Source organism: Plecotus auritus (assembly GCF_963455305.1).
Source record: "Plecotus auritus genome assembly, chromosome: 4".
Lineage (NCBI taxonomy): Eukaryota > Metazoa > Chordata > Mammalia > Chiroptera > Vespertilionidae > Plecotus > Plecotus auritus.
In genome coordinates, this window is record NC_137775.1 from 64,628,102 (window position 1) to 64,641,270 (window position 13,169).

The following is a 13,169-nucleotide window of genomic DNA, read 5'->3' on the forward strand; positions in this document are numbered from 1 at the left end:
GGGTGATGAGAATTGACTTTATCTATAACATAGTATTGGTCAAGCCATCTATCTCCTAATATATTAATGTTGGTTTTTACTCTTCCACAGTCTATTGTCTATATTAAAGCCCTTGCCTCAAAATTCTCATTTTTCCTGTCATATTTCTGCCTCATAATGAGTTCTCTGTGTGTGAGTTCCCTGTGTATGTGTATGCATGCATGTGTATATGTGTGTGAGTGTACACACACATTTATATATGTGCTAAATCCTCTAGTTGCTCCTATCAGGGTATAGCCTATCACCAGGCATAGGTGCGTTCTTGACATGCCACATGCCACGGGCTTGTGCACAGACAGGTGTCTAGCAGCTTATTGAACTGTGGATGAATGAGCACCAACCACATGATCCTTCAGAGTGAAATTTTCTTTCCGAACTGAAGTCCAGTGGTTTGGCTTCTTAGAATGGATTTTGATGTGCAATATCTACTTTGTGGAGAGAATAGAAGTCTAGTCTCAAATGTTGTTTTACGTGTGAAAATGATATCAAAGACTGTTCCTTGCTGTCGTTTTTCATAAGCCACTTTTTTCAGTCCCAAATTCATTATCGAAATCCTTTGGCATGTTGTTATCCACCCCTAAATGTTACTGCCTGTAATCTCTCAGGGACAGGGGATACTTCGGTTGTTAGAGTAGGCCAGGCACCTCACCTAGCCCGCTGTATGCATTTCCACCTCACTGCTTATGGAGACTCTGAATGAGGCAAGCTTCAGCCAGCTCCAAAATACACACGCTGCCTTGGTAGCTCATCCTTCTGTTGTCACAGGTGGCTCTCAGTGCAATGAGATAGGAATGATAGGAATGAAAAGTGATAAGTTTTTAAAAGATATTTTTAACACTTGAAAATAATGTGTATATTTATTATGGCCAAATATTACACTCAACTCATTCAAAAATAATTCAAGCTGTGAAACTATAAACCTTAATATTTGCTAAGGTCAACGAGACACATGAGAAATTCTCGGTAAATATTAGTTATGTAAAGTGAAGCTGTTTATACAACTTTCATTATTTGCACTTCCATTCCCACGATGAAAACATTTGATATCATAAGTGCAACTTTTTCATTTTAATCAGGTTTTCTTTGGGGACAAGGGCCAGCTTGTATTTTCACTTCCTCCTTGGTTATTGTGTTATGAAAAAAATAATTGTGTTGCCTAAATTGACTTTAAAAAGATATTTTGTTCTGTTTTCCCATTAAAACATGGTTCAAGACTGAGCTGTTTCAAGGAAAAAGGCAAAGAAGCATGTAGTCCCAAATCCCAGTTGAGGAGCAGACACCATTTCTGTTGAAGAAGGTCCTTAGTATTATGAACTTAATTAGAAAATAATATATATATTACATGAAGTGAGCTTAGATCTGTTAGATTATACATTTTAAAATTCTCTATGTGCTGCTCTTCCCATTTGTTTCCATGGCATACCTTCCTTTTGAAAGTAGATTGGTGGCCCTGTGAGTATAATTTTTGCCTGTGGAATTCTATTTTTTCTGTTTGCATTAATAAAAATCAAGGAAGATGTGCTTCTATGCAGTAGATAAATACGAGAGGCTTCTAAGGACATGACAGAGGGAGATGGAAAGGGAGAGAAGGAAGGGGTGTCATTTTAATTGTGGTCAATCTTAACAGAAACAGAGAAGCTAAGGAAGAGAAATCCTAGCCCTGTGAGGATCACACGTTTCATTTTTTTTTGGGGGGGGCCAGAATTTGCAGAGTACAGAGGTAATGCTCATATTTGTTGAAAGGCAAAAAATTGAGAAAGGACAGCTTCAGACATATGTATATTTTTCAAGTTGCTGCTAATAAGTTTTCACTTATTGTTGGTGTGATCATTTCATTGGTTTGAGAGCTATGGTGTTACTAGTTATCCCAACTATTTGGCCAGAGTCCTCTTAGACAAGATACTGTTTAAGTCCTGTTCACACTGCTTTTTGTTCAGCTGCAGCTATATAATTATTGCTATTTAATGAATCTATTCTCTCAATTTATTGAGCATTTTTAATATATGCAGAAATAAATATAAGAATTATTGGGTCCAGTTGCTACGTATATGTGTACAATCTTATGACTTATGACATTTAAAAAAATGTTTTTATTTATTTTAGAGAGGAAGGGAGAAGGATAGAGAGATAGAAACATTGATGAGAGAGAAACATCGATCAGCTGCCTCCTGCACGCCCCCATTGGGGATCGAGCCTGCAACCTGAGCATGTGCCCTGACCGGGAATCGAACTGGTGACTTCTTAGTTCATGGGTCAACGCTCAACCACTGAGACACACCAGCCGGACAACTTATGCCATTTAAGCTACTGTGTTGTTGTTTTTTTCAGCCATAAAACTCTTTATTCAAAGTGAAGTAAAAAAAAAAATAAGTAACGTAAACCTGGAAGAAGAGAGGTTAACGTGGAAAATAAGGACTGCAGAAAATGCTTGCTCAGTTTTTTAAAATAAACTTATTTTAGAATAGTTTCAGAATTATAGAAAAGTTATAGAGGACAGAGAGTTCCTAGATACCCTACTCACAGCTTTCTATTGATAACATCTCATATTACCATAGTTAATTTGTCATAGGTAGTGAACCTGTGAACCAATATTATTACATTACTGTTAACTAAAGACAACACTTTATTTGGATTTCTTCAATTTTTGCCAAATGTCATTTCTCTATCCCAGGACCCTGACATTCAGGATGCCACAATTATTTAATGGTAATGTCTCCATATGTCCTGTTGGCTGTGCTCCTTTTTCATCTTTTCCTCTCAGGATTAGACTGCAGAGATGGTTTTGGGGAGAAAAACCAGAGTTAAAAGCACCATTCTCATCACAGCATATTAATGGCACATAATATTAATGACTTATCACTCTTGAAGTTAACCTTGAACTCCTGGCTAAGGTATTTATCAGATTTCTCCACTACAATGTTTCTTCCCACCCCCCACCCACTTTTTATACTATACTCTTTGGAAGGAAGCCATGTGCAGCTCACACAGAGGAATGGGGAATTATGTTCTGCCTCTGTGTGTGGGGATTATTATATAGAGTGTCTGGAATTCTTCTGGGTGGGAGATGTATTTATTATACTCCATGTCTAAATGCTGGACCCCAAATTGCACTCTTATCCTTCTGAAATCACAGATCTGGAAAAAATGTGAGAGCTTCCTATGGTGATGGGACTTGAAAACAAACCTGTTTAGAGAACAGTTGACATAATTATTTTGTCTCTAACTTATTTGCTCAATTTTTAATATGTTCCATTGAGGTCATTTCATAGAATCCTTTTGTTTCACACAAGTGTTCTCAGCCTTAGCTGTCTATTAACATCACTTGAGAAACTTTGAAATAATATATCAGTGCTGATTTAATTGTTCTGGGGCATCGTTAAAGTTCTCAGGTGACCCAGAATACACTGCCTTATACACTTAGAGATGTATTCCCATGTTTCTACTGGAAGTTTAACCCATTGTTTCTCGGTTTGCCCTTTGTGGCAGTGAAGGACAGCTGGCCACTGGCATCCTAGAACAGAGTTCTCCAAATGTTAGAAAGTGAGTCAGCCCTTAGCCTCTTCTCTGAAGCTAAATCAACCTAGTACAGTCACTTTGCCTCTTAGAAGCCTTTTATCCTTTTCAGTGTATGTGTAATACTAATGAGGTATTCTTACAACTTTAAATCTCTTAAAAGAAGCAAAGACAAAAATTTGGGGGAAAATAAGCTTTATTTTAATTATAATGGTAAAATTTATTTCCAATTCTTACCCATCATTCTCTTGTCAAAACATTCTCATGGTATCTTAACATTTCCTGTATTTGAAGCAATAATAATTGGTGCCTTATTGAACACCCATTACTGTTGTCCAGCTTCTGACATAATTCAATTCCCCCCAAAACTTATATTGGAGATTTTCCTAGTTTTTGAAGTCTTCTGTTGAGAAGAAAATAGTTACACATTTCATTAAACTTATGGGATAAGGGAGGGCACCGTGGAGCAATAAGTCTCAAGGAATGATTCTGTGGGAAGCCCATTTCTATCTTATTACTATAACATTTAGGTATATTGGATTTCTGCTTTAACTTCTGCCTACAGCTTGTCAAATTGAAGCAAAAGTAAGGGGAGAAAGTACCTTAAATTTCAACTACTGAGAGAAGATTAATATTTCCCCCAAAGCAATGAACCATTTAATTTCTACAAGTGTTATCGGGGGAAAATAATATCAACAGGAAAAACATAGGAACCAGAATAAGCACTCAGTTCCCAGAGACTCCAAGATTTCTGGTTCAGGGAAGTCAGAATAAAATTGTCCTCTCAAAATATCCTTGACTGCTGCTGTTTTTTTTTTTTTTTTTTGTTTGTTTGTTTGTTTTTTGCCGTTATTTAGAAATTAAACTGAAGTTGCCAGAAAATTGTCAAGAATGAATATCTCTTTGGGAATTCAAAATCTGACAAGTTCTGTATTATGAAGAGATAAAGAAATTTATCTTAAAATGGTGAATTATATTTTAATATGTCAAAAAAATGACAGTTAAAAAACTTACTGTACTTCTTAGGTATTCAGTGAGAGAGCAAATAATAAGCATTCACACATGTGAGCATACACCCTCAGAAATAAATGTTAAATAAAGAAAGAAATGTTTATTATTTTTCAGGTCAGCCCTAAAAGAAAACTTTTGGCTTGGTGGTTAGGCAGAGGGGATTGAGGAATCAGTAATGTTCTCACAGTTAATTTTAAATAACTAGCCACAAATATTATTGACCGCATAATAAGAAAAAAATAAGTCTCTATTTCTATGTCTAGGAAATTTTATCTCAGTTGAGCCATTAGAAGTAGATGCACTGGAAGAGGATTCTATTTAAGGCGGGGTCTGAGTTGCATGGGAGAATGAGAAAGCATATAAACTGATTTCTATGATTTATAAAATTAAGTTGTAAGAGTTACTGAGATCAATATTGACTAAGCATTATTTTGAGGATTATCTAAGATTAACTTTCAAGTTAGTAACCTACCATTTAAATTCAGAATTATTGACCTTAATACTAATGATTAGAGTAAGAAAAAGTACCATCTGACTGGAGTGCTATTCATGTAGGAAGATATCACAACTGGTACTAATGTCAAATCTGTTTCATGTCAAACACACTGGGATTTAAAGTTTCAATAGACACTTGGTCCTTTTCTCTGGGAACAGTATCCCACCCATAATGGTGGGTCCATGGGAACCATAGTTCTGTCACATCGCCCTGATTCTCTGGCAATATCAGATTGGTCTGGGTGAACAACTGACTCACGTGGTTAGTCACATTTCCTTCAAGAATGTGAACTGAGGGCAGAGCCTGGGACTTGGGTTCTGAGTCACCTTAATGCGGAGTTTAGTGGAGTACCGCAAACTCTTGATGCTATGAACCCTAGACCAGTCTCATCCTTTCTCAAGACTTGCTTCTTCAATGTTTTTAAAATGTTGCAAAATATCTAGTAAAATCTCTTGATAATGAAGACTTCTCATGTTGGTTCTATTTAAAAAATAAAATTCTTTCTTAAGTAAGCAGTCATACAATAGAGCTTAGGAAAGGCCTTAAGGAATCATCTAGCTCAGTTCCTTCATTGCACATGAGACAACCAACACTCAAAGTCTGAGCGAGTAGTCTACCATGCAGAAGAAGTCCAGTGGGGGGGTGAGAGCTTAGTGCTTACTTTGGCTGAGTGTTCTGGTTCTTGAGGTTTACCTACGTTACAAGAAAGACATGGAACACAAGCCCCTTAGTTTAGTAACCTGCCCCCATAACTGTGTTTCCTTACCCTCATGCTACACTTCTCACTTTTCATATTTCTAATTTTTTAAATAACTTTTACTGTATGACTGAAGCAAAAGGACCAATGATATTTGCAAATGCTCTACCTAGCCAAATCCCCCAAATGAAGTCTTATAGATTATTGATAAACAAAATTTATTTACATAGGGAGAATATGAAATAATTAATAAAATGAGTGATTCATTCAGCAAGTATTTATTAAATCCTTAGTGTGTGCCAGGCACTGTTTGAGTTGCTAGGGCTATGGTAGTGAACACTGTAAAATGTCTGCCCTTCTTGAAGCTTCTCTTCTAGTTGGGGAAAAGACAATTAAGATCTGTATGTAAAATATACAGTCTTATTATGTTGGAATGAGTACTAGGAAGGAAAATACAGTAGGGAAGGGAAACAGGCATGTGAGGTGTGGTACTGTAGTTTTAGAGATGGTGTTACCACCTGAGCGGTTCAAAAAATGGAATTGCCATTTGCCAACTAATACAGTGTGACTAAAACAGATCCCACAGGAAATATAAAAATAAGACTATGATGTAGGATGCCAGGGATTAGAGATATTCCAAGCAGAAGTTTAATAGCTGTCACATGCTCAGATAATGTGCACTTCAAGCCCATGTCTAAATGTGGGTTTGTTTTTAGCCCAAACTTCTGAGAGACTTTGTAGCCATCTGGAATTACTCATCAAAGCATCCTTACCATCGTTTTAGGTAAGGTGACTTTCATGCTTTCATTGTTTGTGGATCGTACAGCACAGCCAAGTGACTCAGACACAGTGACACTTGCCTATTTTCCCAGAATCTCCTTTTCAAAGGATTGGTTTATGTTACATTTCTTATGGCAGGGCCTGAATTGGGGTTGTTAAATGAAGTCCCAAACACAATCTTGTTACAAATGCTTCTTAGATGATTACTTATTTTATTTAGGATTAGAGTTTATTCTTTATTGTTATTTTGCCAAATGCAGCAGAGGAACATTTGACTAACAGTTAACAGAAAACATAAGGAATCAGATAAATTGATTTAAACTCAACATGTTGTCATTTTTGTGCCAACCTCAAGTACATCTGTGAAAAATTTCCCTCTGGAATTAAACTAATTTCAGATGAGAGAATTATCTTGCTTTACTTTACCCCAATAATGGACCATCTGCTCAATGACCTTGACTTTCTTTAAGCCCAAGAGAGCATACTACCACCACTGAGAGAAGGCAGGGATAATAATTTCTCTCCTATTTTTTAAGTCATTGCTCACCTACAATAAATGTAAACCATTTTTCCTCTAACCCTAAAACCAGGTGGTAAGCTTTTGCAGAATAAAGCCTTCAGGTTGCATATTCACGTAGTGTTGGAGCATGAATAGGATTCAACATTTTCATTTTTTAAATAGAAAAACAAATGTGTGCCTTTCACTGAAATAATAATGAAACCTTTTGTTTTTGTCCCTTTAGAAAGGGACATTTTCCATCTAAATTTAAAAAAAAAACCAAACAAACTAGATTCAAGAATCACAAAACCAATTATTTATTTTTTCAATTTTTCCTCCTGCCCTTCCTTCCTGCATCCCTCCCTTCCATAAGACTTATTAAACATTTAGTATGTGACAGGCATTTTCTGGATACTGATAATAAAACAATGAATAATTAAGGTCTGCCTTTAAGCAACTTATGTAAAAAACATAACTAAATATAAAATAAATGCCACTGTTATCTCTCAACAGGGCTAATCTCACTGAAAGCTCACCTCTGTTTCCTGCCCCCTACAGTCTATTCTCTACTAGTACATAGCAGCCAGATTAATTTCGCAAACAAAGATAAGATCATGTAATTCTCATGTCCAAAACCTTCTTGTGGCCTGTCATGTCACTTAAAATAAATTCCGAAGTCCTCACCATAGTCAGATCATAATATGATCAGACTCAACTATCTCTCTGACTGCTCTCGCCATCATCATGTTGTTCAGGACACATGGACCTACTTTCTCTTCTTAGGGCCCCCAAACATGTCCTGCCTCAGGGCCTTTGCAAGGCTTTCTGTCTGAAATTACTTCCCACTATACCTTTTTAGGATGCACTCCCTTCAAGTCTCTGCTCAAATGCCACCTCCTCAGACTCCTCCGATCGCCCCATTCCTTTCTATGGTAATGGGGAAATCAGGGAAGGCATCTATGATATTGTCCCACTTTAGTTTTAATAACATTTATACCATTTATACCATTTCTTTACTAGTGGCCTGGTGTACAGATACATGCACATTGAAAGGAAATTAATTAGAAGAAATATTTTAATATTGCTATTTGCCCTTTCTCTATAATAGAAGTGCCAATAGTTGGTCTTCAGACATATTCTGTCGACAACACTTTCTTTCAGCTTCAGAATGTCAACAAAAACAACCAAATTCATGATGGACAAGGACAGATCGAAACACATGCATGTAATTGATGCCAGCGAGAGCTTTATATGTATTGTGCATGTGCAAGTCAACATTTATTTTTAAATTGCCAGTGAATGTCATATGTACCAGCCAGTCAATTGGTCAGTCGGACAGATGGATCGGCGGTCGGTCACTTAGCCTTTTATATTTATAGATGGCATAATCTACTTTCCAGATTTTTATTTTTATTTTTGTTTACCACTTCCCAGATTTTAAGTTTCACACAAGAAGGGATGTTTCTTCCTGTTTTGTTTACATTTGCATCCCCAGCCTCTAGAAATGAGCCTGGCACAGAGGAAGTACAAACTAATCCTACTGAAATGATTTCATATGCAATGATAGCACAGATGGGCAAGTGGAGTTGGGGTAAGCGGGGGAAGTAGGGGGACAAGTCACTGCAGTAAAATGGGACTAGGGTGCAAAAGATAAGCAGAGATTTGATTGATAGTGAAAGGAAGAAAGGGAATTTCATGGAAGATATATGTGTACGAGTTGGGTACCTGGTAAGGTGATGAATTAAATTGACCCAGGGCATGAGTGCTTGGGGGAAATTGTTTCGCATACCTAGAAGATACAGGTATGATAGTCATTATTAGAGATGTAAATGAGAGCAGTGGGTTTCTTAGAGGTTAAGCATAGGGGGAAACCAGGACTCTAATGCTGGATAATGCCTCTCTTTAAGACAATGTGTGCTTTCTTCTTACTGGTGACAAGCATCTCCATGAAGAATTTGCATTCCATTTTAACGAGTTTATGATAATTAAGTAGTTTTAAGGAACGAATCCTTTTGTCATCCTATTATTAAAATTATTCACAAGCAGAGAAGTGCAGGCTTGAATTTACATCCTCCTTTTTTCCCTTCCAGCTCACAATGCCTGACACGTGGTTAGGAGCTCAGGGCATGATGACTACAGCAGGAGTTTTAAAAATTTTATTTTAAATCCAAATATTGTAAATGAATTAGGAGTTCTCTTTAGAGCATCTCTCAGAACCTTTGTAAAAGGAATAACTGTCTCATTTATCCATCCAAAATTTCAGTTGCTCAGAGTATAAAATGGGGCTGCATCTGGCGGGGCAGGATGCCCCTTTGTCAGGGTAGCAAGGGGTTCACGCCATTGCCATCCTTCAGTGGCCAGGGTTGGCACCACTCCTCTGAAGGGCAGTGCCATTTTTGTTCTCAGCCCGTGGAGTTCTCAGTCATTAGCACCACTAGTTTGGTACAAGTCACCCTGTTTCCTAACTACTTAAATTTACAAGTTGTAGACATAGGAATAATTAAAATACTTGTTCTATGCACCCATATTTGGAGTTCCTCAAAGATGGGAATAGCTACTTATGCTTGACTGTATCTCAAGCATCTAATATAATCTTTTTTATGTATTCAGTTCACATATTTCTGACATATGTAAGTCAGGTATTGTTTAGCATGCTTTATATGGGGCATAAGGCAATGAAAAAAAAAAGAAAAAGACAAAAAAGCTTACCTTCAGTGTCATTTGGTCTAATGGGAATAAATAGGAAATAAGTAACATATATGGTATGTGAGAAGTTGGTAAATGTTAAGAACAATGAAGCAGGGAAGAAAGTTGGTGATGTTTGTCAAGGGGAAGCTTGCAGGCTAAGGTAGGGTGGTCTGAGTGGGCCTCAAAGAGAAGATGGCATTTGTGAAAAGACCTCAGGAATGTGAGGTCGTATATTTGTCTCTAGCCATGTTCAGTTGCCTGAGTACAGATTATGGGCTACTTGGCCTCTGTGTAGGTGGGTGAGGTAGGATGTAGACCATGAAGTGGTCAGTGGTCTTAGAATGTTGATCAAGCCAGGAGATCTCCATCAAAGATTAGAGAAAGGACTGCTCATGAGAGCAGGCATTGTTATTGGCTCCTGAATGTAGGTTTAGTCGTCTAGACCCGGAATTGCCTGCTGCTTTCACATCCCCGGAGCTTTACACCTGTCCGAGCTCTCTCTCCTGACAGCAGAATTCTGGCAAGTTTTACCTCATACAGATAAGATAGTTTTTACTTTACAATTGTTTTCTTTTCAGGGGAGGGCAAGGCACATTATATTAGCAAATCAAAATGTGCTAATTGTACAACATCTCTTCTAACAAAAACAGATGGTTGTGTATGGAAAAAGAATGATTTTAGAAAAATGTCAAATTGTAAATTAATAAAGTCTGGAGATAGCCTAATGCCAAGGTTGGGCTGTATTTTAAAATATGAAATTGTCTAAAACTTGTCTGGAGCTCCTGTGCCCTCTTCTTTAATCCTCATCCCTTCTCCAATTAGTCCCCTGATTGCTCAGGGCTTGTCTTCTGAGACATCTCCATCGTCCTCACTCTGAAGTAATATCTCATGTTTAAGCCAGTTTTTCTCTATAGCCTGTGTTCTGCTAGGTGCCTAAGAGTTTGAAATTGTTTTCTTATGAGCTATGGTTAAGGAAAGGTAACTGTTATCACTCTCAAATAATGTCATTTCTTAACCTAGTTAAAATGACTAGTATAAATTTGAGGTGGTTGGTTGTAGATAGTTTTGATTTAGAAAACTTGTTGACACCTTTCAAAACACCCAGACTGGAGATGCCTACTCAGATGAAGTGAAAGACCATTAGTATCCTTGAAAACATTGTGCAAGCTGGGATACTGTTTTAAGATACAGGATTTATTATTATCCAGGCATGGTGAGGCCAACAGATCAGAGGATGATTGCGCTTGAGAAGATAGATAGTTGAACTCATAGATGCCGATCGCGGAGGGGCCACAGCATGCCATGGGGCCGTGTGAGGAAGCAGCAGGGTTAGAAGGCAGCAGAAGAGCCAGAGAGAACATGGGTGATGAACTTTATCATCCTTTATTTGCATTTCCATAGGAAAAAAGGGCGAGGCCGAGTAGGCAGGTTTAAGATGGGCTCATTTAAATAATTTCAGCAGGGTCTATAATATAGGGGCTGTCCCTAGTTATCTGCTACCTGGCTGGCCTGGCATGATTAGGGCAGGTGGACGGTGGCCCAGAGTGTGAAAGCCTCCTGCGAGCCCCTTAAAGGAGATAACTGGGGTATGGGCTCTGGATTGGTTGGTTTGAATATGAAAGAAGTGCTCTCAGGCATAATTTACTACCTCTAGGAATTGGCCAGTGTTGGCCAGGCCCCAGAGGTCAAAGACTCAGATAAATGGCTAATAGAGATATAGAGCTTATGTTCTATCTGTAGTTCTATCCTGGCCATAGTGACACACATCCAGTAACTCCCAATGGGAGAAACATAAACTGTATCTTCCCTGAGTGAGGACTATAATCACCAAAGCACCTAACTGATGCAATTTTAAATTTTTTCACTGCAAGGGAGATTTTAATAGGTTTCAGATTATATTTAATATCTTGGAACCTGCCAGGCTGCAAACCTCTCTACTTGGATTAAATCATTAAAAAGATCTTTGACCTACACATGATGGTATGACTTTGTTGTCAATAATAAAGATCCAAGTCATTTTCTCACTCATACATTTGTCCCCAAAAGTTGTGTCTTCAAAAAATGGCTTCATATAGGAAAAAAAATTCATTTCAGATCATACTTGAACCAAAGTGCTCTTTAAACCTGTGACAGAAGACCTCGCTGCAACCGCTTTCTCAGTCCTCCTCCTTGCTGTTTGCTGCGATGCGTATTCTTTATTTCTCTGAACACTATCTAGGCTGCTACGGGAGAAACTCCATTAATTTGCATTTGTAGAGCAGTTTTCTCAATTCTCCAGCAGGTATAGGAGAACACATCATGACAGCTCTCATGCCCCCTTTCAAGAAACACTGCCATGGGAGGTGACAGGGATTAGTGGAGAATTTGGATTTACTTAAAAAATCATCCGTGGAACCTGTCAAATTGCTATCATCGGTCCAGACATGATGCTCATTAAGAAACTCCTTTGGCTCATGATTTATTGATGGGAGACCAAATATCCTAGACCTAGAAGACTCATATGTTAGTCTTTGAATGGGCTCTTAAGCTCATCTCCTACATCCCACAAATGGATTATGCTTCAGACCCATTTGCACCTGACTTAATGTATCCGTTCTGCTTTCCATTTCATTACTTATATTGTTACCTTCAAAGCTCATGTAGCTGGAACCTATTTAGACAACAAATATTTTGTTAATCAGATAGTATTAGTCATATTAAATATTAAAACAATTTTCGAATAAATGTATTTTCAAATCTAAGTTTTAATATTTGAATGGCAGTGTTTCTCAGATGTAAGGATTAGAACTCTATTCACATGGATCAAGCTGAAAATAATTTAATTTCAAAACAGGCTTCCTTTTAATTTGGAGAAGAAAAAAAAATAAAAGCACCAGACTTTTCTGTTTTCTTCTCTATGTCCCAGATATAGAGGATATTTAATAGTTTCTGCAAATACTTGAATCAGAAAAAGTGTCAACATTGTGAGCCAGCATGAGGTATGAGAAATAAACAAACCAAACCCCTGGTTTCCAAACAATTAAGAAGATTGAAACGAAAATGATTCCATGCAAGCAATAAGCTGGATATAAGGAGAACAAATGAAACAAAATGAAGAACAGATGGGCAGATAACATGATCTGAACAACAAACCACAGGGTAATTTTTAAATCTACCAAGTTAAAAAAAAAAAAAAAAGCCAGACACAGATTTAGAACAACTAAAAAAACCCAGAAGTATGGGAAGGGAGTAAAAGCATATTTTAGCTGTCATTCATTTGTTGACTCTACTTCAAACCCTCATTCAAATAATTATTACTGGCAGGAATGGGGAGAAAAGAGAACCCTTGTGCACTGTTGGTGGGAATGCAGATTGGTGCAACCACTTGGAAAGCACTATGGAGTTTCCTCAAAAAATGGAACTGCCTTATGACCCAGAGATTCCACTTTGGGGAATTTACCCAAAGA